General features: G+C 38.7%; 1 protein-coding gene across 8 annotated transcripts in view; it reads right to left on the bottom strand.

Moving 5' to 3' along the window:
- Positions 1-26,196, bottom strand: part of METTL25 (methyltransferase like 25) — a 345,627-nt gene that overhangs the window by 156,689 nt on the left and 162,742 nt on the right. The window contains exon 13 of one of the 8 annotated variants that reach the window (XR_007517291.1): positions 16,064-20,107. The exons of the other annotated variants lie outside the window; for them this stretch is intronic. The gene's annotated coding sequence lies outside the window, so the exon portion shown is untranslated. Of the gene's footprint in view, positions 1-16,063; positions 20,108-26,196 lie in introns of those variants that run through there. 8 annotated transcript variants of the gene reach the window in all.

Genomic DNA, 26,196 nt, shown 5'->3' with positions numbered 1-26,196 from the left:
AGGCTGACCACGTATACATGATAACGCACAAAAATTAAGTCATAAAAATTTTTCACCTGCTTGCTGTCCTGCAGGCCTACAGCTCCATTCTAACTCCTTTAGTTTGCTTTGCATATTTATGCTCTAAACCACTGAATGTAGGTCTTATACTTTACTCCTCAAAGGCCAATTTATTTATTTTTTACTTATTAATTTTTAGGGAGAGGAATAATGTTGTTTTGGTACACAGATGCACTTTAGTGTATTTTACATAAACATATTTTTAAAAATGTGGTTAAACTGGGAGTTTCTCATTAGTTTTCAATAATTTGCACCTGAAAGGACTGACTCTCAGCATGAAGCTACCAAATAAAAAAGAAAAATATTTCAAACTAGAGCCCCTGGTCTCTGCAACCCAGAAATGGTTCTGAGAATATCTAACTGGAATCTCTGAGGGTGAGCTACTGACTGACATGTGTAGTTTTCACCAACTCTCAGGTCATTTCAATGTACAGTCATGGTGGAGGCTCAGCAGCCTAGTAGCAGGTTTTTAACACTGTGATGGACATACCTTGGCTTTGTCTTCCTGGCATCCTGGTGACAGCATCCTGACCTTCCCCCACTCCCAGCCATTGGTTCAGAAGAAGCTGACCTGAGGCCACTGGCTCCAGGGGTAGATAAGTAACCCAGGCTTAGCTAATCATTGCATTCATTGCTCTGGCCACAGTGATTGGTTCAGGGACAGACACCTGACCCAAGCCAGACCAGTGAGGCTCAATGCCAGCCCTTTTGCTAGAAATGTGGGGAAAGAAGATCATATTCTCCCCCTGGGATTTCACTAGGATCCTGTCAGTCTGGGGGAAGGGCACAAAGAGAAAGCTAACTTGACAATGAAGTCAAAGTTAGTTCACAGGAAAAGTAGAAACAAGGGTTGCTAGGGGAGAGAGAAATCTAATGACATTATTTGAGCCCCTAGATCCATCTGTGCCTGATTTACTGATTTAGATTAATCCCAGGACCTTTCTAAGTTGTTGTTGTTAGTTGCCATCGAGTCAATTCCAACTCATGGCAACCCCATGTGTTATAGAATAGAACCACTCCATAGAGTTTACAAGTCTATGACCTTTCAGAAGCAGATCACCAGGCCTTTCTTCCGAGGTGCCTCTGGATGGGTTCAAACTACCAGCCTTTCAGCTAGTAGTTGAGTGCTTAACCACTTATGCCTCCCAGGGATTCCTTTTTAGGAGGCATAATGCAATAAAACCAAAACCAAACCCAGGGCCATTGAGTCGATTCCGACTCATAGCAACAGAGTAGAACTTCCCCATAGAGTTTCCAAGGAGTGCCTGTGGATTCAAACTGCCAACCCTTTGGTTAGCAGCTGTAGTGCTTAACCACTACACCACCAGGGTTTCTGCATAATGCAATAAATTGCCTTTTTTCCTGAAGGCATTGGGTTGGGTTTGTGTCCCTTAATTTGACAGAGTTCTAAACTGCTATAGCCACTGCTGTTGATTCAGCCCTCAGCTCATTCCATGTCTGCCTTCCTGAGCAAGCCAGTGCACTGAGGCAACAAGGCCTTTAGGACAGGAGAGATGATCTAGTGGGGGTGATTCAAAGCAAATTTCCTGGAGTCTGACTATCCAGGTTTGAATTCCAGCTCTCCCACTTCCTTACTCTTCCTCTGTCTGAATGAACTCACCTGTAAAATGGAATCGACAAAACTCCTACCTTAGGAGCTATTATACAGCTCTGGTTAGATTTTCTCAGAAACAGATTTTCTAAGAATTGTTGAGAGTACCATTACCAAAAGCTTGTCTAAATTATTCTGTATTTCATTTGGGAGTAACTGTCATTTACATGTAATTAAATTTGAGCATTAGATAGCTGATGCTTTCTTAAGTAAAGAGAGAGCAATTGATGAACCTACTAAATCTATGAAGTGGTCCAAAATTAACTAGAAAATAGATATGTGAAGGGTAAGTCAATACACAATACTGGATAAGTCAGCACAACTTGACCAATGCAAGGTCATAGAAGCATCATAGACACATCTAAACTGGCTGAGGGACTGAATTACTGGACTGAGTACTGGGGACCATGGTCTCAGGGGACATCGACTTAATTTGTATAACATACTTCACAAAGTAAATATTCTACATCCTACTTTGGTGAGTAGCGCCTGGGCTCTTAAAAGCTTGTGAATGGCCCTCTAAGATACTCCACTGATTCCACCCCATCTGGAGCAAGGGAGAATGAAGAAAACCAAAGACAAAAGACACAAAGGAAAGATTAATCCAAAGGACTAAGGGACCCCAACTACCACAGCCTCTACCAGACTGAGTCCAGCACAACTAGATGGTGCCCGGCTACCACCACCGATTGCTCTAACAGGAATCACAATAGAGGGCTCTGGATATAGCTGGAAAAAAATGTAGAACAAAATTCTAACTCACAAAAAAAGTTCAGACTTACTGGTCTGACAAAGACTGGAGAAACACAGAGCATATGTCCCCCGGACAACCTTTTAACTCAGTACTGAAGTCACTCCTGAGGTTCACCCTTCAGCCAAAGATTAGGCAGGCCCATAAACCAAAACTAGACTAAATGGGCTCACCCCCTCAGGGGCAAGGACAAGAAGGCAGGAGGGGTCAGGAAAGCTAACAGGAAACCCAAAGTCTAGAAGGGGAAAGTGTTGACATATTGTGGGGCTGGCAACCAATGTCACAAAACTGTATGTGTATTAATTGTTTAATTAGAAACTTATTTGTTCCCAACTTTTGCATTCCAATCACCAGTTATTATCAGTGAATTCTGATTGCATGTTCAATGAATTTCAGACTGCAGAGCTGGTAAAAATCTTTAGTTTCTTCATCTTTTGCCTTAGTGGTTGGTACATAAATTTGAATAATAATCATATTAACTGGTCTTCCTTACAGATGTATGGATATTATCCTACCACTTCAGGATGTACTTCAGGATGGATCTTGAAATTTTTTTTTTGATGATGAACATGATGCCATCCTTCTTCAATTTGTCATTCCTGCATAATAGACCATTTGATTGTCAGATCCAAAATGGCCAATACCAGTCCATTTCAGTTCACTAATGCCTAGGATATTGACATTTTTGTGTTCCATTTCATTTTTGATAATTTCCAATTTTCCTAGATTCATACCTCATACATTTCACATTCTGATTATTAATGGATGTTTTCACCTGTTTCTTCTCATTTTGAGTTGTGCCACATCAGCAAATGAAGGTCCCAAAATCTTGACTCCATCCACATCATTAAGGTCAACTCTATTTTGAGGAAACCCTGGTGGTGTAGTGGTTAAGTACTATGGCTGCTAACCAAAAGGTCGGCAAGTTGAATCTGCCAGGTGCTCCTTGGAAACTCTATGGGGCAGTTCTACTCTGTCCTATAGGGTTGCTGTGAGTCAGAATTGACTCGATGGCACTGGGTTTTTTTTTTTTTTTTTTTTTCCTACTTTGAGGAGGCAGCTCTTCCCCAGTCATCATTTGAGTGCCTTCAAACTTGGGGTGCTCATCTTTCGGCACTATAACAGACAATGTTCTGCTGTTATTCATAAGGTTTTCACCGGCTAATTCAATTGGCCAAAAACAAGGCTCCAGGAATTAATAAAATATCAATCGAGATATTTCAACAAACAGATGCAGCGCTGGAAGTGATCATTCATCTATGCCAAGAAATTTAGAAGACAGCTACATGGCCAACTGACCGGAAGAGATCTATACTTATGCCTATTCCCAAGAAAGGTGATCTAACCAAATGCAGAAATTACTGAACATATGCAAGTAAAATTCTGCTGAAGATCATTCAAAAGCAACTGCAGCAGTATATTGACTGGGAACTGCCAGAAATTCAGGCCAGATTCAGAAGAGGATGTGGAACCAGGGATATCATTGCTGATGTCAGATGGATCCTGGCTGAAAGCAGAGAAAACCAGAAGGATGTTTACCTGTGTTTTTACTGACTATGCAAAGGCATTCAACTATGTGGATCATAAATTATGGAAAATATTTTGAAGAAAGGGAATTCCAGAGCACTGAATTGTGGTCATGAGGAACCTGTACATAGATCAAGAGGCAGTTGTTCGGACAGAACAAGGGGATACTGCATGGTTTAAAGTCAGTAAAGGTGTCTATCCTTTCAACACACCTATTCAATCTGTATACTGAGCAAATAATAGTAGAAGCTGGACTATATGAAGAAGAACGGGGCATTCAGGATTGGAGGAAGACTCATTAACAACCTGAGATATGCAGATGATACAGCATTGCCTGCTGAAAGTGAAGAGGACCTAAAGCACTTAACTGATGAAAATCAAAGACCATAGTCTTCAGTATGGATTACACCTCAACATAAAGAACACAAAAATCCTCACAACTGGACCAATAAGCGACATCATGATAAACGAAGAAAAGACTGAAGTTGTCAAGGATTTCATTTTACTTGGGTCCACAATGAACACCCATGGAAGCAGCAGTCAAGAAATCAAAAGACGGATTGCACTGGGCAAATCTGCTGCAAAGGACCTCTTTAAAGTGTTGAAAAGCAAAGATGTCACCTTGAAGCCTAAGATCCGCTTGACCCAAGCCATAATATTTTCAATAGTATCACATGCATGCGAAAGCTGGACAATGAATAAGGATGACCGAAGAACTGACACCTTTGAATTGTGGTGTTGGCAAAGAATATTGAATATACGATGGACTGCCAAAAGAATGAACATGTCTGTCTTGAAAGGAGTACACCAGAGTATTCCTTAGAAGTGAGGATGGCGAGAGTGCATCTTACATACTTTGGAAATGTTGTCAGCAGGAATTAGTCCCTGGAGAAGGACATCATGCTTGGTAAAGTACAGGGTCAGCGGAAAAGAGGAAGACCCTCAAAGAGATGGACTGACACAGTGGCTGCAACAATAGGCTCAAGCATAGCAACAATTGTGAGCATAGGACAGGACCTGGCAGTGTTTCATTCTATTGTACATAGGGTCCTATGAGTCCGAACTGACTCGATGGCACCTCACAACAACAGTTCTTTTATGAAACAGATTAGAGGTCACAGATTTAAGGATGTTGGAACAGATGCTTTTACAGACATACTTACTTTCTAGAATAATGTTTAAGAATTAAATTTGAATAAGTTTATTTGGGGCATGGCTTATTCATGAGACATAGATCCCGTTGTTGACTATTGTTTAAAATTTTCCTGCTGCATGTATTTATGTTTTCTGCTCACCCCTGGAATTTGCAAATTTTGGATTAGACCAAGGGTCAGCCAAATTCAGCCCTCTGTCTTTTTTTTCATAGCCTGCAAGCTAAGAACAGTTTTTACATTTTTAAACGATTGGAAAAAAAAAAATCAAATGAATATTCCGTGACATGTAAAAATTATATGAAATTCAAATTTCATTGTCCATAAATAGCATTATTGGAACACAGCCACGTCCATTCATTACATATTGTCTGCGGCTGCTTTTCTGCTGCAACAGCAAAGTCGGGTAGTTGTGAAAGAGACCGTATGGCTACAAAGCCAAAATATTTACCATCTGGCCATTTGCAGCTCCTGGACTAAATGATCTCTAAGGGTCCAGTCATCTCTGAGTATCTTTAATTCACTGTAGTTATTTACCTCCTTCAGTATGCAAAGTACACTGCCAAACACTAGAGCCAGGGCAGACCCATGGAGATGCAAAGAGTATGGGGTGAAGGGCAGATACCACTGAGACAAGTTTCTTTTTACCAATGGCTTACAAATTAGGAGGCCACGTAGGCACACATGATAAATTATACATTAACACAATTAAGAAATTAATAGCAACTGCAATAGCTAACACTGACGTAGTGCATCGTATATATCAAGCACTGTTTTCAGTGCTTTCCAAGCATTAACTCATGTAATCTTCACAACATCTCTATGATGTAGGTACGATTTTTATCAGTTCTACTCTGTCCAACAGGGTTGCTATGAGTTGGAATTGACTCAGTGACACACAACGACAACAGTTGAGGAAACTGAGCCACAGAGAGTGTCTTAGGACTCTTCAGAGAAATAGAGGTAATAAGATATATATGTATATATAAACCCTGTTGCTGATGCCATTGCTGTCGAGTTGATTTCGACTCATGGCAACCCTGTAAGACCTAGTAGAACTGCCCCATAGGGTTTCCAAGGAAGAGTTGGTGGATTTGAACTGCCGACCTTTTGGTTAGCAGTTCATTGCTTTAACTACTGCGACGCCGGGGCTCCTTGTACACATAGAGAGATTTATTTTAAGGAGTTGCCTCACCACATTGTGGAAGCTGACAAGTCTAAAATCCATAGGTCAGGTGGCAGGCTGGAAATTTTGGCAGGATGTCTGTTTACATCCTTTTCCCTTTGGAAACTTTATTTTTTGCTCTTAAGACTTTCAATTGATTGGATGAGTTCCACGCATGTTATGGAGGATATTCTGCCTTACTTAAAGTCAACAAATTTTAATGTTAATCACACGTAAATACCTTTATATCAACATCTTGTTTGTGTTTGACAAAAAAACTAGGCGTCTCAGCCTACCCAAGTTGATACATATAATTAACCATCATAGAGAGGTTAAGTAACTTGCCGAAGGTCAGCAATTATAAGTAGCAGAGTGGGAATTTGAATTGAGGCAGTATAGCTACAGAGTCTGCTTAAAACCACCAAATCATCACAATGAGTAATAACGTAAAAACAATTTAGGCTTGGAGTCACTAGCCTTGGACTCATATCTCTAGTTGCAATTTGAAAGACAGGGTAGTGGGATACTACCCTTTGAGGAATATTATGTCACCTTGTGACCCATGGTCATAAGGAAAAATATCTTCAAGGCCAGCCAGTAAAGTCGATGAGTGAAGCAGAAAATTTTATGTAGTACACAGCCCTGTCAGCCACAGTTCGTTTTCCTACTTTTGATAGCACTTTGGGAATAGAGTTCAGCTTTTTTCCCATAAAACAAACAAAAACAGCAGCATAAGGAACGATGATAACTGGTAATTGCAGGATCAGGTAACAATGGGTGTGGTGTAGCATGTGTAAAAATGGAGAGGGCATACTGCATCTAAAAATGGGCCCCAGGGGGACATCTAGGTCAGTTGGTATAAGACAGGTCATGAAGAAAATGTTCAACATCCCACTTTGGTGAGCAGCATCTGGTGTCTTAAAGGCTTGTAGGCAGCCACCTAAGATATATCTATTGGTTCCATCCCATCCGGAGCAAAGGAGAATGAAGAAAACCAAAGACACAAGGAAAACATTAGGCCAAAGAACTAAAGGACAAAACGAACCGAAGACTCCACTAGCCTGAGACCAGAAGAACTAGATGGTACCCAGTACCACCAACAACTGCTCTGACAGGGATCACTACAGAAAGTACCAGACAGAGTGGGAGAAAAAGTAGAACAGAATTAGAATTCATAAAAAGACCAGAAATACTGGTCTGACAGAGACTGGAGGAACCCCTGAAACTATGGCCCCCATACACTCTGCTAATCCAGAACTGAAATCATTGCTGAAGCCTACTTTTCAGACAAAGGATTAGGCAGGCCTATGAAACAAAAAGTAACACATGTGAGGAATGTGCATCTTAATTCAATCAAATATATGAGACCAAATGGGCAATGCCTGTCCAAAAGCAAGACGAGAAGGCAGGAAGGGACAGAAACTGGACTAATGGACACAGGGAATCTGGGATGTAAAGGGGGAGCATGCTGTCACATTATATGGATTGCAACCAATATCACAAAAACAATATGTGTATAAATTTTTGAATACGAAATCAACTTGAGCTGTAAACTTTCACCTAAAGCACAATGTAAATAAATAAATAAAAAGGGCCCCACTCACTAGTCATCTTTAGCTTATTTTTGACATGAACAAATGAGAACAATTCAGATTTTTATAGTGCAATATCCCAATATGTAAAAGTTCATCAATTAATTCAAACGTTAAAAATAAAACAAACAAACAAACAAAAAACTCGACTGTGCCAAACACAGTAAGACTAGAGGCTAAAAGCTGGTGACCCATTCTTTAGCAATTTTCTCTTTAGGATATCCACTGCCATTGAGTTGATTCCGAATTACAGTGACTCTGCAGGACAGAACAGAACTACCCCAACGTGTTTCCAAGGCTGTAAATCTTTACAGAGGCAGACTGCCACATCTTTCTCCCACAGAGTGGCTGGTGGGTTTGAACCACTGACCTTTCGGTTAGCAGCCAAGCACTTAACCACTGCACAACTAATCCTCTTTCTCTTTAGGATAAATCATGTTAATTTCAAACCTTTCCATATGGATCTCAAGGCCCAGGCTTTTAATCAGAATCATGGCTGCCCCTTTGAACTGGTGCCAACCTCTGCAGCTATGTTTAGTTGATGAGAGTTGCAAAATTACTTTGAGAATCTGGAGTTCTACCTGGCAGATAGTTATGGCAGATCAAGGCTAATGCCCTCCTCATGTCCGCTATAAGAAATGCCTGCTTTAGATTAGAGTAGGCAGTCTTCACTGGGACTGGCAGCATTGATAAGTGCTTTTCCTTAACTGAAAGGCATATTTTCATAGCCTTTCGAGGCACATCTTGGTGGTTTTAATGGAACTATAATCCTTTCCCTTATTTAATCTTCTATCACACAATGTTTATTTCATTGAATATAATGGCTCATGAACATTCACTAATGGCCCCAGAATAAGACGTTTTTTCTATTTGCAAGTGCTTCAGAGGACACAACAGGAAAAGAAAAAAAAAAAAAAAGAGGAAAATGCAAGTTGTTTAGTTGAAGTTAAAAAAAAATGTTTGCGGTACTGTAAACTCGAGTGATAAATCACTGTAATGAGAGAATTAAAAACATTTGTCATTCTGACAATCTGAAATATTATATATTTAATTTGTTCAGACATTTTACTAAATATCTACTTAAAGAACTTTCAGATGTTGTAGGAAACAATTTTTTTTATAAAACAATATTTTAAAACATTTTCCATGAGAATCTATTCATGAAAAAAGTGTCTTAAATACAATTTCAAAGTCAATCAAAATTTATTGCTCAAATTTGACATTTATGTGTTCTGGTTGGAGTTCATGGACTCTGCACAAAGTCAGCATTATTTTGAATATTTTCAGTTACTTTAATATATAGTGTCATAAATAAGGGACAAGCTGTCTGCAGAGGACTGCCCAGGAGTTTGGAGTGTAAAAATATAGCACTTTGGTGCTGAAAAGCAATTCTCAAAGGAATGCTGTTTCATTAAATGCTTACATAGAAGAACAAAGGAGACCACAAAACATCAGTTAAGAAATGCAGAACTTTATAAAGCTTCAATTAAAAAAAGTCACAAAACACTAACTGCATTGTGGCATCCTGGATTGGCTCCTGGAACAGGAAAAGGACATAGTTGGAAAAACTATTGAAATCATAATGATGAAGCCTGGAGTTTAGTTAATAGTAATACACCAATGTTGGCTTCTTAGATTTGACAAACGCATCATGAGAATGTAAGATGTTAACGCTGGAAGAAACTGGGTGAGGGGTATATGGGAAATATGTATTTGCAACTTTTCTGTAAATCTAAAATTATTTAAAAAAAATTTTACTTGAAAATCACAAAACAATTTGTAGGAGTATTAATCTTTGCCCTTAAGGCACACAACAGAATAGGGTTGACTGATAAAATTCACATACAGTTAAGTGTCATTTGTGTATGCATGTGCGTGGTGTGTGTGTATGTGAGGTGGTTATGTGTTTATGCATGAATATAGTTAACACTCATAGATCTTTTCCTCACTGGACAGCCCTGTTGGTCAAAATTTTAAAGAACGGAAATGATAGTGTAAGTGAATACCTAACCATTTTATTAATAAAAATGCATCCATATAGTTATGTTCAAAACACAAATTGTAATGAATTGCATGAATATATATGTACAAAGGTTTTTTTATTTTAGGAGTTTCTCCTGTGTAGAAAAAGATAGATCACAAGTGGACAACTTCAGGTATGCTTTTCTTTTTTTAAAACATTTTATGCTTCTTTCTAGTATACCTGTAATGTCACACATAGCAGAATATCTTCAAATACAGTGAAACCTGCGAGAGCCAGAACTCCATGGGACAGCCTTGTTTTTCTGGGTCTCGAAAGTTTTTCTCCTTTGACAGGGCGTAGTCTTACCACTTTTCTATTGCTCTTTAATAGTGGAAAATATTTGCGTTTCCCTTCTCTGACAAGTTTCCACCTTACACAGATTCTGGCTTTAGCAGGTTTTACTGTATATTCCAATGTAAATGATTATAGGCTATGGTTTGCTTCCAAACTAAATAAACCTCAATCCTACACTCGTTTCTGTCCCTTCACAGAGACTACACTGTGATAGGTTTTTCTTTTGCTGTACAGAACAAGGCATTGATGAGGTAGAGTCAACATATGTCAGCATGTTAAAATAACATTTCAGGAAGGATGTAGTAGGTCACAGCAGGCCACTGCTTTCACTGAAACAGCTAGAAAGAGAAAATAAACTACAAAAATGTGTATTTTAAAAGATAGCAGAAAGCAAGGAACTAAGATGAGTCAAAATTCCAAAGGAAAACCACTCTGAACTAACCTGGCAGTTATTGGTCATCATTTTCCCTAGGGCCCAAGGATTGATTTTGACTCGGGCAGAGAACTGTTAAGTGCCACTGACTTTGCTCTGACTCTATGTATAAAATAGAGACTCTCTGTGTAACAGAACAAAGTGTCCAGTCCTACATCATCCTCATAACTAACAAAACCTAAAAAAATATCTCATTCTCATAATCATTGCTAAGTTTGAACCCACTGTTGCAGCCCCTGTGTCATTCTATCTTATTGAGGGTCTTCCTCTTTTTTGCTGCCCCTCTACTTTACCAAGTTGGAGAAAAGAGAACCCAGTAAATCATTTAGCTTTCCTGTAGGGACGGCAGAAGCAAGGGGAAATCTAAGGGGCCTCAATAATGAAAGACAATGGTGGAACATTTGAAATGCAAGTAGACACTCTGAGATTGTGCCCAATGATATGATTAAACATCAAGAATCGGGATTAGGACACACTGATCTAACTGACACAGGTTCCATACAGAAACAAAAGTCTGAGTAGGTCTTTGACAGCCTGATACTCCATCATCACCTCCTACAACTCCAGCAGCAAATCATGGGCCTCTTGCACTTATGGGACAGCAACAAGTCCTGTGTCAGCGGTTTCAGCCAATAGAATTCATCAAAAGCACACCTCCAAGTTCAGTGGTTATGGTCCTTTGGCAGAGACAAGCCTTTTTCAAGGACCAAAGGGAACCTCAGTTAGAGGAGGCACAGGATGATCTAATCTACAGATGCCCAGTTGGGTACTTAGAAGTTCCATGTTTCATGAAGAAAATGTATGCCAGTTGTCAATATCTTCATGGCTTTACCCCAGATGACATCAAGACCTGATTACAGTGCAAAGACCTTCAACCCTGTGAATTAAATGGGCTATACTTTTTTTTTTTTTTCTCTCAATAGAAATGAACTCAAAAAAGATGAGCTGAGGAAATTTGCCTGGAGGAATCTTTCATCTACACAAACAGTTGCATTACAGAATAACAGTAACAGCTTTGTGCTGCAAATTTTCCAAAGATAGAAAGTCAGTGCTGCACAGCTAGTGATTCACAAGTGGAAGCTTTTCTTGAGGGATCCAGTCATTAATTCTTTTGATTTGATTTTAAACTCCACTCTTCTTGGCATTATTCCAACACGCTTTGTTCTAAGAAGCCATGAAGAGACTGTCAACTTCTAATTTTCTTGGCTTGCTTAACTTGTTGGCATAAAAGAACAACGTATACCTGAGTCAGCAGAAGAATTTGCTTCTGGGTCTTTCAGTTTGAGTGAAACAAAAGCATTAAAATTGAGTGTCAAGACCTTGGGAAATATTTCATTTCCTTTATTTCATCCTCATATCTATGTGTAATCAGCCATATTTGACAGTTTGGGGTTTATTTATTGCACAGTGCAGAGATATTGCACATGATTTAAAACCTAAACAATTTCATTTTGCCCTATTGTGTTTGCAATTTAGGGTGTTTCAGTTTAGAAGGGTCTCTCTTCACTCGTCTCTCTTTCTCACGTGCTCAGTGATCAAATATTTAGATTTATATAAACTTCTCGACATCAATGATAAAAAAGGGCAACATTTAAATGAACTGTAGGATGCAATAAAGGCCTTAGAACACCAAATATAATCTTATGGAATGTTACCAATAGGTGGGAAAGAGTATAGCATATGTTTTGTTTGTTTGTTTTGCTGAAATGATGTACTCTTAAAATCTGTCAAAAAAAAAAAAAAAGTAGCCTGGTTATGTGTGTATCACAATATTTTGTTCAGTGAGGGCCTCAATTTAAATTTTTATATATACAGTTAATAATAAATTAGGGCCATTATAGGAGTTAAACTATGGCAAGTTGTCTAATTACAAGGAAACATTTAATTTATCCATTTTTTTCTTGGGAAAGATTCCAGACAAGGAAAAAAAAAAAATCCCAAACATCAACAAATGTTATTTTTGGAAATACAATTTTTGTCATTAGATATTCTGTTGCACCCTACATAGAAAACACATGGTATATAAGAATTTTATATATTTGAACAATTTGAACATAAATCCACTTAGAAATATTATCTAGGTTCATTAATTTTTACAGTGCCTTTTTCACATGGGTCAGCAAGTCTACAATAAACAATACTTGCCATATATTAAAAAAATTAATATTAGTTGCAGATAATTCTTAGATTCAAGATGAAGACAACCACACACATACATTTTCCATTAAGAACACTATTTAAGCATGACTTAGCAGAATGGACATTTCCAGACTCCTGCGTAAGAACGAGAAATCAAATGATATATTGCATTGGGCAAATCTGCTACAAAAGACCTCTTTAGAGTATTAAAAAACAAAGATGTCACCTTCAGGACTAAGGTGTGCCTGACCCAAGCCAAGGTATTTTCAGTCACCTCATGTGCATATGAAAGCAGGACAATAAATAAGGAAGACCAAAGAAGAATTGATTCATTTCAATTATGGTGTTGGCCAAGAATACTGAATATATTATGGACTGCCAGAAGAATGAACAATCTGTCTTGGAAGAAGTACAGCCAGAATGCTCCTTAGAAGCGAGGATGGTGAGACTTTGTTTCATGCATTTTGGCCATGTTTTCAGGACGGACCAGTCCCTTGAGAGGGACCTGAGTCCTAATCTTCATTTTATCAGTAACTTGGCTATGACAATAGCTATGAAATAACTATGATAAGTTATTTAGCCTCTATCTACATCTCTATATACTATAACAGGAGGATTGACTAACAAAATTTAAATAAAGAGCTTAACCCCAGTTATGTACTGTTTACAGTTAATGATGTTGTTTTAGTAGTAGCGGCAGTGGTCATAGAAGAGTTAGCAGTGGCATTGGAGTTATCACAGGCAGAGATTTAAGGCAAAGGGGTTGGCTTAAAAAAAGGCATACAATTGGGAAGAATTGGCTATGGCCAAGGAAGTATACAGTTTCCCTGGTGTGTAGTGTATGGTGGAAGTGAGAGGCCAGGAGAAGGAAGCTGAGGACCAACAGAAAAGTACAAATCCCAAAAAAGTACATTGAATGTAGTTTAGGAAAATAGATTTTATTATTTAATATTTTATAATTTTCATTTCCATCCCCACTTGGCTTTTTTATCCTTTTCCTTAATCTGTAAAAAAGCATGAGTGTCTACCATAAGAGAAAAATCCTTTCTTGGTTCTGCTTTTTCCTTCAGTTGCCATTCCTTCTTTTCCTTTCACTATTGTGTTGTTTGAAAGGATAGTCATTTCCCATTTACTTTCTATCGACTGAAATTGGTCTCCCTTCCCTGACAATCTATTGAATCCACAGACTTCTTAATGAATAGAAACAATAGCATTTCCTAGTCCTCAGTTTCCTGACCTCTCTGCATTCCTTGATTCTGCTAACCAAGGTCTTTCCATGTGTGCCTAATCTTTGCAGTTCATTGAATTCCCTGTTCAATAAATGTTGCTTTCAAATGTACTGTGTTGGCAGTGGGGATAGGTAATGGGCAAGACAGCCATGATCTCCGCTCTTCTGATATCTTCCTCTACGCTTTGCTTGTCTTTCTATCATTTCCCTTTCAATGGGTGGTTTTTATAGGTTAATGATTCTTGTCTCTTTGTCCTTCTCAACTGTGAAAACTCTGAAATGAGGAAGCCCACAAGTGCAACACAGGGTGTTCTGAATGGAAAACACTAAGTAAAATGTTTACTGATTAAATTGTTAATCATTTAGACCAGATTACGTTCCCCTATTATTTCCTTTCATAATATCCTATACAGCTCCTTCATTGTATTTGTCAAATTTTCATTATTGATTAATTACTTGTGTAATTATTGATATTATGTCTTTTCTGTTACATTCTGAACTCCATGAAGGCTGGTATCATGTTCCCTTGCTGTCTAAAAAAAAAAAAAGTACCAAACTTGTTGCCATCAAATCAATTCCAACTCACAGCAACCCTATGGGACAGAGTAGAACTGCCCCACAGGGTTTCCAAGCAGGGGCTGGTGGATTTGAACTGCTGACCTTTTGGTCAGCAGCTGCAGCTGTTAGGCACTGTGCCACCATGCAATACTTAATATTTAGCCCAGTCTTAAAACATAGATATGCTCAATAAAAATGTGCTTAATAAATAAAGCACTGAATGATCTAGACCAGGAATGGGCAAACTATGGCTCAAATCCAATCCACCACCTACTTTTTATGGCTCTTGAGTTAAGAACGATTTTTCCATTTTTAAATGAATCTATTTAAGTGGTTTTATAAGGAACTAAATAACAGCCTCAATTTTGTCTGTTGCTCCATAAATTCTAAAACATTTACCATCCAAAAACCAATCCCATTGCTGTCGAATGATTCAGACTCAGTAGAACTGCCCCAAAGAGTTTCTGAGGAGCAGTTGGTGGATTTGAACTGCCAACCTTTTGGTTAGCAGTCAAGCTCTTGACCACTGCACCACCAGGGGTCCATTTACTATCCAACCCTTTAAAAACAAAGAAACAAAAAAAACCTTTTCTGGCCCTAATCTGGTCTAGTGTTGTCAGACAGAACTATTGCAATGACTGAAATGTTCTATAACTGCTCTGTCCAAAAGGATAGCCACAAACTACAGGTGGATATTGAGCACATTAAATCTGTCTAGTGAGGCCAAGAAACTGACCTTTTTAAGTTACTTTAATTTTAATTTAAATAATCCCATGTGGCTAGTAGTAGATCTAGACATACGAAAGAATAGACATTAAGTAAATTCAGTAAGCAATTATTTGAAGATCAACTGTCTCCAAGAGCAAAACAAAAAAAAAATATGTAAATTTTTCAGTGAGTTGGCCTTTCTGGATATATATACATATATATATATATCCAGAAACATAAAACATATGATAAATATATTATTTTATATTTATTTATAAGTATAAGTATATAATAAATTTATTTTATGTAAATTATTTTATCTATAAATATAAAATTTATAGATATTTAAAATATAAATATAAAATACATCAAAAATATATGTAAATATAAAATAAATTATCTGTGACCAGTGCATTAAAACAACTAACGTTATGATAATACTTTCAAAAGGCCTAAAGGTAAAAATTAATGCATTTAATTTGACAGTTACATAGGAACTCATTTAAAATAAGCAGTGGTTCTCCATTCTTTTAACTGGAGTTGAGAAAAGAATTATTTTGGGTAAGGCAGATAATGTGAAGGTTCTATTAACAAATAAATGAAGGAATTGTCTTTGGGAAGATTTTAAAGCTTTCCTTCGCATTACTGAAGAAAATATCATGTATTTGAAAAGGAATTCTTGAAATACAGAGTCCTATTACGGCAAAACATCCTACAGTGCAATAAGAAAACATTAGAGCACATAAGAAAAACTTTCATGTAATCTCAAAGTATCCTTAAATAACATTAAAGCAGATATGAAATTGGATGGAGGAATAAAGATTTAAATTGCTAAGTGAAGTTTACAACACCCACATCAACATATGATTTCAAGTCTTTAAGTTGAGAAGTACTTAAAGGAATTCTGAAGTACAGCACATATTTAGTAACGAAGTAAAGTAAGTGAAAATTTAAAAAAAAATTGGCACATACATCCTTTTCTTGCTTATTCTGTTTCTGACACGTCTGTGTATGAAATAAAATCTCTCTGAGTAAAACTACTTTGGCTGCACTCTTTTATTTCAAATAATTTTATCATTAGGGAAAAATTTGAAATCGCAGTGGACAAATAATCCCTTAATGCTTTTTCTGGCTAGCAAGTAATTTGTCAAAGCAATCCAATTTCCAAATAGCATACAAACTCAATAAGATGCCGAGCCAAAGCATCTGTTCCTCTTTGTATTTAGAATATGCACAAGTGCCTTTCATTTGGGGGAAAATCCTGAGATTGAATTCTCTAACAGGACAATTGATCTTTAGTAACAAAATATCACTTATAATTTCTCTGATAAATCTTTAAGACTTTTTAAAGTCAGTTTAATTGAAATGAAATTTACATACACTTATATTCACCCTTTTAAGTGTACAGTTTAGTGAGTTATGACAAATACATAAGTTGTGTATCCACCACCAAATTCAAGTTATGAGTTATTGTCATCATCCCAGAAAGTTCCCTCCATGCTTCTTTGTAGCAAATCCCTCTGTCATCCACAGCTCACAGGCACCTAGTGATCTGTTTTCTGTCACATAGCATTGACTTTTCTAGAAGGTCATATAAATGGAACCATACAGCATGTAGCCTATTGGATCACCTGGCCGCTTGGTGTAATGCTTTGAGATTCATCTATATTGTTGCATGTATCAGCAGTTCCATCCTTTTTATTGCTGAAAAGTACTCCACTGTATGAATACACCACAATACACGTAACCATTCTCCCATGGGTGGACTTTTGGGTGTTACGCATAAAGCGGCTACTAACATTTGCCTTGGCGTGTGGACATATATCTTCATTTCTTTCGGGTAAATGCTATGAGTGGAATTGTTGGGTCATATGGCAAATATAAGAAGCCCTAGTTAAGCCTGGTTAAATTCTTGGCTGCTGACCAAAAAGCTGGCAGTTTGAAACCACCCAGTGGCTCCTAAGGACAAAGACCTGGCCATCTGCTTCTGTAAAGATTACAGCCTAGAAAACCCTGTAGGGCAGTTCTACTCTGTCACACGAGGTTGTTATGAGTCGAAAATTGACTTGATGACACCTAACAGCAGCATGAAAAATATGTTTAACTTGATAACAATCTGCCAAATTGTTTTCCAAAATGGTTGTATCATTTGTATTCTCATCAGCAACATATGACGTCTCCAGTTATATCACACCCTTTCCAACAGTTGGTATTATCAATTTTTAAAATTTTAGTCATTCTAATGGGCATTCTAATAGAAACCCTGGTGGTGCAGTGTTTAAGAGCTTGGCTGCTAACCAAAAGTCAGCAGTTCGAATCCACCAGCTGTTCCTTGGAAACTCTATGTCCTATAGGGTTGCTCTAAGTTGGAGTCTACCCGATGGCAATGGGTTTTTAATGGACATGTAGTGGTATCGCTTTGTGGTTTTAATTTGCACTTCCCTGATGGCTAATGATTTCAAGCATCTTTACCATTCTATTCTGGCACAGGAAAGTTTTTTTTCTCGGTCTTTTTTTCTTCCTATAATCTGCAAGGAGGTGCAGAGCCCTGGGTTGAACGAGCCCTTCCTGCCAAGGGCCCCTCCCTATTTCCTTTGCCATTCCTCAGCCCATGCTCCGTCCCTGGACATTCTTAGTGTTGCTCCTCAACTTTAACCAGTTTCTCTCCCTCCTAGACTGGTGGATGGTGTATGACTGTGCACTTAGATACAATGGTATGCTTGGGTACAAACTTACGGCCCTGTTTTCTCCTTGATTACCTTTGGCTATGTGACAGTCTGGAGCAGGCCTTTTCCCACCATTGATTAAATGAGTCATTTATGCCCCTTAAACAGAGATTATTACTAAAAGACATTCCTATTTCAACTGTCCCCAAAGCATTTCCCCCAAGCCAGGCAGCAACAGAGCCTGCTCAGCTAATTAAGGAATAATTGACTCTTCAGCATTGTTATCAGCCATGACACTGCCTTTCCTGCCTCCATCCTCTCTGAAGGACTCCATTTTTACTTTATCAGTATCTAAAAAAAACCAGTATCTACATGGAGCAAATTCCATCCACGCATTATCGAGTGTTCTCACTAAGAGTATTTCTGAGACTTTCTCCGTCTAACTTAGTAATTTGTGTTCTCTCATCTGGTTATCCTAACAGAACACCTTTGAAGGGCTTCTGCTTCTAATTGTGAGCTCACATTGTGCTTTCAGAGGAAGAGGAAAGGTATGATGTGCTTTCTTGTCCACTGTGAGAAGGTTTTTTTTTTTCCTTTTGGAAGGCATTTTTAATTATAACCATAAAATTGCATGACTTCAGTTACCTGGCATTATGCTTTTCTATCAGAGTGTAAGCTAGATTTTTTTTTTCCCTCCCCCCCATGTGCTCATTTCTTTCCTTGCTTCCAAAGCATGTTCCGAATGCTTTCACTGCTTAGCACGGGACACACAGATTAAAAAAAAAAAAAAAGATACATTTTCTGCACCAGGTCAAATAGAGAGAGATAAAGGTTTTAAAATTTAGTGCAATAAAGCAATAGTGATGCTGTTATAGGCATCTGTTCAGAGTATAGTTGGGCCATAATAAAGAGACAGTGATTTAATTTGAGGGCAGGATCATAAATATTGAAAGATTACATAGGAAATAATTGACACGAAAAGAAAGGTAATTAGCCTTCTTGAAAAGGAGTTAGCCTTCCTAGGAGAGGGATCAGTGAGAGCAACAACTTGAAATGTTATAGATAATTTGAATCCAGAAGTCTGGATAATTTGAGTTAGATGGGGTACAGCAAAAGACTGTTGTAGAAGTAGCCAGGAAAGCCAGGGATGTGAATATCATGCTGAAGATGTTTCATTTTTCTGTAAGAAAATGGGAAGGCCATAGAAGAGTTATAAGCAGGGGTAGGAGACTGAGGTAAGGGAAACCAATTACAAGAACCTGAACTTAGTAGCAGTGTGATTGGAGAGGAGAGGCAGTGAAGTAAGTGTAAGGAGGTGGAATGAATATGGCTTACTGTCCAAATGGATGAGAAGAAGAGTCTACAATAATTTTGGTTTTCAGCTGAAAGTTTCCTTTACTGAAAGGGAGTATTAGATGAAGCACAGGTTTGACAGAAAGTTCAATTTTAGACATGTTGATTTCTGAGATGTTCTTGGAATGCCCTTGGTGGGGGTGACAATGTTCACCAGGCAGTTGTATAAACAGGTCTAGAGCTCAGGAGAGATATCTATGCTGGAAATTAAGATTTGGGCATCATCAGCACATAGGCAATATTGGAAGCTATGGTTTTGAGCTGGGAAAGTTGTGTAGATAGAAAAGACTCAAGGACAGTGCCCTTAAGGGAGAAGACTACTAATTAAAGTACAAAAAAGAAGAGTCTAAAAAGGATAGGAAGGCACATCTAGTGGCTGGAGAAAAACTGAGAGAGTAGTAGCTATTAGGGTTCAGCTCTTCCGGATTCTTGGAATACAGATTCCTTACCTTCTTTCACAGAAACGGGGGCTATCGTAGGAGACAACAGGCACAGGACAGGAAAGTGTCAGGAGCTGAGGTAGCAACACAGGTAGGTTCTCCTTTTATCTCCCTCTATCTTATGGCTTTTCTGTTTCTCTCTGTGTGTCTGCTTTATCTACTCTCTCTCACTATATCTTCCTCTGTTCATATTTTCTGACCACTCAGAATGTAAACTGTACTTGGTCAAACATTGCCTCTGCAATCCTTTTATATTTCATGACCTTTCAGCTCCCTCTCCACTGTGTTTTCTATTTCAAATTCCTAAGGAAGGAGAATCCGATGAGGTCTACCAGGTCGTCTCATGGACTGAGGCTGTCTTGATCCAGGTGTCCACCACCATTCCCATCACTTGTGGACCTGAGAGTCTTGGCGTGGGATATGGGCAAGAAGAAAAGAAATGCGACTAGTTAAGTTGAATGATATCTGCATTTTAAGAAAATTTAAGATAGAAAGTCCTCAACAATAGCAGACACCATAGTGGCCTCAAGAAAAGTCCTCTGGATTCGGCCATATGGATGCCATATATAGGGCCCAGTTACCAAGATAAGTGGGTGAAGAGATCTGGTTGCTGTAAGTTAGCAGCAAATAAGGGAAAGAAGTAGAGACATAGAGTTGTGGCTTCTTCTCAATCAGGATTTTTCCTAAACAATTAATAGTATAATGGAAAAAGCAATAAAGAAGGACACAGAGCCTGATGGTAGTCTTTTTTTTTTTTTTTTTTCTTGCCTTCTGAAACAAGTATTTTATTATTTTAGGTATTTGTTCTAGTTCTGGAGTAGAGGGGAGGGTCTGGGTTTAAGAGCACAGATGACAGACCCACCCTTAAAAAATGAAGAAGGGGTCTCCTTTACATGAGCCTGGGGGGAAGGAGGGAAGGTGAAGTGGATGTAATTTGTAGGAAGGGTAAGAGGGTGTGGCAAAGGGCACTAAAGTCCTCAGCAGTCTTTCTCCCTTCACTCTCTTCTCCTCAACTTCCTCACCTAAGAGTCAACTGATAATATAATGGTCCTGCAGATCCTGAAATCATCCCAAATTGCAGAAAACCAAATGCAGAGTAATTGTTCTGGTTCTTTAAGACCAAGCAGGCTCCACTCAATGAGCGCAGCCAACCAGGTAAAAACTGGCTGCTGGTACACCTGCTTCACAGCAAGGCTTTCTGGGGAACCTTCCACCATGCTGACCTTGTGTTCAGACAATTCTGCACTCCTGGGCAACCCACCTAGCCTGCACTCCGGTAACTACTTGGCAACTAGCACATAGTACCAAAAAAAAAAAAAAAAAAAAAACCCCAAACCGTTACCCTTGAGTTGATCCCGACTCATAGCAAGCCTATAGAACAGAGTAGAACTGCCTCATAGAGTTTCCAAGGAGTGGCTGGTAGATTCAAACTGCTGACCTTTTTGTTAGCAGCCAAATACTTAACCATTGTGGCACCAGGGCTCTAGCACATAGTAAAAAAAAAAAAAAAAAAAATAGCCCACAGTATTTTGTTGCTGTTATAGATTTAAATAGCTGTGTGACCTACTCTAGAGTCTGATAATGGAGGAAAAGTTAAATAGTTTGGGTGAGCCCTGGTGGTGCAATGGTTAAGTGCTCAGCTCAGGGACAGATTACCCAATAAGCAAGGTAAGCAGGTGTTTAGGGCATCAACAAAACTGGAGTACCAGTTGTCCAAAGCAAAGACCCATAGATGTCAACCACAAAGGACACAAGGAAAAGTGAGTGCCGCAGTGGAAAGGAATTGTCAGGGCACTAAATAAAATTGATACCAGCTCCAGTGCACAAGAATGCACTGACTAGAAATAAAGTTCATGCAGGGTCACAAGGGTACCCACACGTGATCTTATTTAAGCTATGAGGCCACTACCGCTTCAATACCTTAATTGACATCTGTTTCCTACGGTCCCCTCTTGTGTAATTGAAACTTGTACACTATTTCTTTCTAATAAACAAACAAGAGGTAGGGGTGGGCTGTCAAGTCTAACTCTTGCTATATTTACCCAGTATACAACTGGATCCAACATGAGTGGTTACTGGGCAAGGATGGATTATATTAATAGGTATCAGGTCTCTGACCCATTTTGAGAGGACAGTCTTGCACATCCAAGTCTGCTGATCCAGCAACTCCAGCTAGGAGGGCTAGCGACACACACACACACACACACACATTCACATGTATATATATGTAACGCACATATCCCATTCAAATGCATGAGTGAACAGAGGAATGTGCATCACAGTTTATCAGTATTTAGGGCCCTCAAATGCCTTAATCAGCCCTAGCTCAACTGCTAACCAAAAGGTTTGAACGCACCCAGTGGTTCTGCAGGAGAAAAGACCTGGCATCTGCTCCCATAAAAATTATAGCCTAGAAAATCGTATGGAGAAGTTCTACTCTGTCATATAGGGTCACTATGAGTCGGAATTGACTCCACAGCACACAATAACAGGCAAAAAGGACCTGACTTGGGCTAACCATGCGACATCTATTAAATGGGCTAAGGTGATTATCATACTTCCTATCACAGAGACAGAAAATGATTGTCTGAGGTCTCTCAGAGCCTCTATTTGAAGCACCAGAAACCTGGAACAACTATTCCTTTCATCTTGTCATCCTTCCCAATAGACAAAACACATGTTCCTCCAATCATCTCACCTCCCTCATGCTTTCCTTTCTGTACTACCATATTTTTTACACAAATAATGTGGTGGCTTCTGAGTTTGTTTGCAGGTCATGCCCTCCACCTGTCGGGCACCCTCACAAGTGCCACCATGCCAATCAGCTTCCACATGTTGCTGTAAATATATATATACATATATATATAATTAGCATAGTGTGCTTATGAAAATATCTCACAGTGGGAGGATGATGCTGGCAAACAAACCAGAAGACATGTGTTATTTGCATAAAAATACAGTACTTTTCTACTTTGACTTCTGTACTCTCTTCTTCCTCGTTCATTCTCCAGTTGCTTCCTACTCTTTCCATTGAGGCTGTTTGGAAAAAAATTCCCTATTTGGAGAAAACTACTCAATACTCTCAAATTTCTCACCTAACACCTACTTTCCTGAAGGTTGGCTAACTCTCTAGGCTCTATTTCCCCGACCATTACCTCCAATTCCTTTTTTTCTTTCTTTCTTATGTACTATATACCAGGAGAGGCTGGGAGGCTGAGAGTAAAAGAGAAAGGTTACCATTCGTCTTGGTCTTCATTGTTACTTCTCATCATTAATTCTCCACTCCTCAATTAAAAAAAAATTTTTTTTGAGGATGTTAGACAGCTATAGCACTTACCTTCTTTTGTTGTTCAGTGCTGTTGAGTCGATTCTGACTCATAGCAACCTGATGTCTAACAGAACAAAACACTGACTGGTTCTGCACCAGACTCCAAACTGTTGTTATGCTTGAGCCCATTGTTGCAGCCACTGTGTCAATCCATCTTATTGAGGGTCTTCTTTTTCACTGACCCTCTACTTTACCAAGCATGATGTCCTTCTCCAGTGACTGGTCCCTCCTGATAACATGCTGAAAGTACGTGAGATGCAGTCTTGCCATCCTTGCTTCTAAGATGCATTCTGATTGTACTTCTTCCAATACAGATTTCTTTGTTCTTCTGGCAGTCCATGGTATGGTCAGTATTCTTCACCAACACCATAATTCAAAAGCATCAATTCTTCTTCAGTCTTATTTATTCATTGTCCAGCTTTCACATGCATAAGAGGTGACTGAAAATACCATGACTTGGGTCAGGTGCACCTTAATCTTCAAGGTGACATTTTTGCTTTTCAACACTTTAAAGAGGTCTTTTGCAGCAGATTTGCCCAATGCAATGTGTCTTTTTGATTTCTTGACTACTGCTTCCATGGGTGTTGATTGTGGATCCATGTATAATGAAATCCTTGACAACTTCAATCTTTTCTGTGTTTACCATGATGTTGCTTATTGGTCCAGTTGTGAGGATTTTTGTTTTATGTTGAGGTGTAATCCATACTGAAGGTTTTGGTCTTTGATCATCATCAGTAAGTGCTTTAAGTCCTCCCCACTTTCAGCAAACATGGTTGTGTCATCTGCATAATGCAGGTTGTTAATGATCCTTCCTCCAATCCTAATGCCCTGTTCTTCATATAGTCCAGCTTCTCAGATTATTTGCTCAGCATACAGATTGAATAGGTATGGTGAAAGGATACAACCCTGATGCACACCTTTCCTGAGTTTAAACCACACAGTATCCTCTGTCCGAACAATTGCCTCTTGATCTTTGTACAGGTTCCTCATGAGCACAATTAAGTGTTCTAGAATTCCCATTCTGCACAATGTTACCCATAATTTGTTATGATCCACACAGTCAAATACCTTTGTATAGTCAATAAAACATGGGTAAACGTCTTTTTGGTATTTTCTGCTTTCAGCCAGGATTCATCTGACATTAGCAATGGTATCCCTGGTTTCTTTCACATCTTCTTCTAAATCCACCTTGAATGTCTGGTAGTTCTCTGTCGATGTACTGCTGCAGCTGCTTTTGAATGATCTTCAGCGAAATTTTACTTCTGTGTGATATTAATGATATTGTTCAATAATTTCCACATTTGGTTGGATTACCTTTCTTGGGAGTAGGCATAAATATGGATCTCTTCCAGTCAGTTTGCCAGGTAGCTGTCTTCCAAATTTCTTGGCATAGATGAGTGAGCACTTCCAGTACTGCCTCCATTTGTTGAAACATTCCTGGAGCCTTTTTTTTTTTTTTTTTTCCAATGCTTTCAGTGCAGCTTGGACTTCTTCCTTCAGTACCATCGGTTCCTGATCATATGCTATCTTGAAATGGCTGAACATCGACCAATTCTTTTTGGTATAGTGACTCTGTGTATTCCTTCCATCTTCTTTTGATGCTTCCTGAGTCATTTAGTATTTTCCCCCATAGAATCCTTTAGTATTGCAACTCGAGGCTGGAGTCTTCGGTTCTTTCAGTTTGAGAATGAGCATGTTCTTCCCCTTTGGTTTTCTATCTCCTGGTCTTTGCACATGTCATTACAATACTTTACTTTTTCCTCTCGAGCCTCCTTTGAAATCTTCTGTTCAGCTCTTTTACTCCATCATTCTTCCATTCACTTTAGTTACTCAATGTTCAAGAGCAATTTTCAGAGTCTCTTCTGACATCCATTTTGGCCTTTTCTTTCTTTCCTGTCTTTTTAATGACCTTTTGCTTTCTTCATGTATGATGGCCTTGCTTCATTTCACAACTCATTTGGTCTTCGGTCATTTGTGTTTAATGCATCAAATCTATTCTTGAGATGGTCTCTAAATTCAGGTGGGATATACTCAAGGGTGTAATTTGGCTCTTGTCAGCTTATTCTAATTTTCTTCAGCTTCAAATTCAACCTGCATATGATATGAGCAATTGATGGCCTGTTCTGCCGTTGGCCCCGGCCTTGTTCTGACTGATGATATTGAGCTTTTCCATTGTATCTTTTCACAGATGTAGTCAATTTGATTCCTGTGTATTCCGTCTGGCTTGGTCCAAGTGTATAGTTGCTGTTTAAGTTGGGGGAAAAAATTATTTGCAATGAAGAAGTCACTAGTCTTGCACAATTCCATCATGCAATCTCTGGCATGGTTTCTATCACCAAGGCCATGTTTTCCAACTACTGATTCTTTTTTCTTTCCAATTTTTTCATTCCAATCACCAGTAATTATCAATGCATTCTGATTCCATGTTTGATAAATTTCAGACTGCAGAAGTTGGTAAAAATCATCAATTTTTTCATCTTTGGAATTAATATTTGGTGTGTAAATTCAAATAAGTTGTATTAACTGGTCTTCCTTGTAGGCATATGATATTATCCTATCGCTGACAATGTTGTACTTCAGGATAGATCTTTAAATGTTCTTTTTGACAATGAATACAATGCCATTCCTTTTCAAGTTGTCATTCTGACATAGAAGACCATATGATTGTCCAATTCAAATGGCCAGTACCAGTCCATTTCAGCTCACTATGCCTAGGTGTCATGGATTGAACTGTGTCCCTCCGAAATATGTGTCAATTTGGCTAGGCCGTGATTCCCAGTATTGTGTGGTTATTCTCCATTTTGTGATTTCTCCATGTGTTATAAATCATAATCTCTGCCTGTGGCTAAAGGGGATTAGGGTGGGATGTAACACTTTTGCTTGGGTCATGTCCCTGATCCAATGTAAAGGGAATTTCCCTGGGATGTGGCCTGTACCACCTTTTATCTTACAAGAGATGAAAAGGAAGCAAGCAGAGAGTTGGGGGACCTCATACCACAAGGAAAGCAGTGCTGGGAGCAGAGCACATCCTTTGGACACAGGGTTCCCATGTGGAGAAGCTCCTGGTCTGGTGAAGATTTATAAGAAGGCCAACAGAGAGAGAAAACCTTCCCCTGGAGCTAACGCCCTGAATTTGGACTTTTAGCCTATTTTGCTGTGAGGAAATAT

The sequence above is a fragment of the Elephas maximus genome, chromosome 4 (genome assembly GCF_024166365.1).
Source record: "Elephas maximus indicus isolate mEleMax1 chromosome 4, mEleMax1 primary haplotype, whole genome shotgun sequence".
Taxonomy (NCBI): domain Eukaryota; kingdom Metazoa; phylum Chordata; class Mammalia; order Proboscidea; family Elephantidae; genus Elephas; species Elephas maximus.
The sequence above is the reverse complement of the archived record's forward strand: the minus strand, read 5'-3'. Positions and strand labels throughout refer to the sequence as shown.